Source organism: Myotis davidii, unplaced genomic scaffold, assembly GCF_000327345.1.
Source record: "Myotis davidii unplaced genomic scaffold, ASM32734v1 scaffold1001, whole genome shotgun sequence".
NCBI classification, from domain to species: domain Eukaryota; kingdom Metazoa; phylum Chordata; class Mammalia; order Chiroptera; family Vespertilionidae; genus Myotis; species Myotis davidii.
In genome coordinates, this window is record NW_006291402.1 from 11,626 (window position 1) to 13,650 (window position 2,025).

The window sequence follows — 2,025 nt, forward strand, 5'->3', positions numbered from 1 at the left end:
TGTCTTGTGTTCTTAGCTCAGACGCTAAGTGGGAATGACTTTCTTTCTCCAAAAAGGAGTTTTATGTAACTGTCTCTACGCCAATGTTCAGAGAATACTGTTTTTTAAAAAAAGCAAAGAATGCTGCTCACAGCAAAAAGCATTCATCTGGTAAAGTGACCACGCCAGAGAGCTCTGAGAATTAGAGAGGATTAAACAAGAACGAGATGGACACTCACTAGATTAGCCTCTCCACGGCTCCCACTAATGTTATTGCGCGGGCCTGGGGCCAGCTGGCAGTCCACGCCTATTCCTTCCTTTACACAGAAAGAAGAAACTCCAACGATGTGTTTTCTTATGCCCCTCACCCAGCCTCTTTGCAGCGGATCACAGGGGACCCTGCCTTCTGCTTCCGGCCAGTAGGAAAGGCATCTTGGTGGTGTGCCGGAAAAATGCCCCCTTTGCAGGGCGCCTTCTCTAGGTCATGCCTGGAGAGGATCCCTGCCCTCACACCCCAGGATGTTGTTGAAGGTTAGCTCCAGTCCTTAAGGTCCCCACACTAACTGGCGGACAGGCATTCCTCCCGCTTCCTGCTGGCCGCTCCCCAGGAGAGAGACCTGCCTCCCTCCCAGCTGGCCGCTCAGTGTGGGACGCTTCTCCCTCCCCCTACCCCCCAACTTGAAACATGTTTCCCCGGAGTTGGCATTTGCATCCTCTGGAACCACACGGGGTAAATGTTATCTCTTCCCCACGCCAGACGCCAGTGCACGGGCATTCCCCGGGCCGCCCTCTGCAGCTCACCCACTCTGCTCTTTCAATCATGTCACACCCCACATGGTTTTAGACTCACATCCTGTCCCTCTCCCTGGGCTTGTCCCAGTGTGACCAGTACTCTCTCAACAGATGTGTCGTCTAAAATGGAACAGCGACGTCCTGAGCTGCTCAGACAGACTCGCGTGGCTGTCTCTCTCCCAGCCTGGACCCTGCGCCAAGTCTCTCATGCAATCTAAGTTCAATAGCGCCCCCTCTCCCCTTTGAAAGCCACGCACCATGCTGGCTCAGTGGGCACCCCACCCAAACACCCCTTCGGCTTCTCCCGTCCCTGTGCGCGGACCTTTGGCACCCATGCTCACCAGCCCATGTATTTCTGTTATAAGTGGTTCCTTTGTGTGTCACCCAAGAGTCTATGACAAGTGTCGCACTGACAGATGCAGTGCCTCCTTGTAGCTTCTAGGGAACTGAAGCCCTGGAATGACAGAGTCTCTCTCCTGGCTTGAATTTTGGCCCCAGGACTGAAAGCACCCTCTCATTCTCCGCTGCAGCCATTCCCAACGATGAGCAGGTCACCGACATGTCCTGTGTCCTAGCACACGCCGCTCCTGCCGAGGTGCCTGACTGCCCTGTGTGCCTGTGAGCACCGACTCATCCTCCAAACCCAGGCGGAACGTGCCCGCCCCAAAGGCTTCCGGGCGTCCCCCTGTGGCCTCCCAGGAAGGCACGCAGCGCGGGCTTTCCCTAGGCCGCTCGCTCAGGATCACGGTCAGATGGTCAGACGGTCAGACACCGCGCGAGAGCTCTGGGCCTGCATCTCTGCATTTCCCCAGGCACCAGCTGTCGCTGCCAGCGCTCTCCTATGTGCCCGGCACAGAGCGCAGGCTCACACCCTCCCTGCTCTGTGACTTCACCGTGCAGCTGTCCCTGCCACGGTGCCCAGCTGCTCCCCAATGCGCCCCTGTCCTCAGGCTTCTCACCAGGACGTCTGTGACCCTCGCCTCCAGGCTCTCTGTGACCCCAGTGGCCGCTGCTGCTCAGGTGGCCTGATGGGCCAGAGCAGACACCCTGCAGCTCTCTGGCAGTGGGGGCATGCGGAGCCCTTTGCCTCTGCAGGGGGTGGGGAGCAGCTCTGGTGAGTGTTCTAGCCCACCTCCTGGCAGTCCCTGAGGGACTAGCCCCCGCTGCCCGGGGGTGACCTGCCCACTAACGGGCCTAGAATTTGCTTCTCCCACCCCCGTCCCTCCCCACTCAGCAGCTCGCACGCAAATCCTG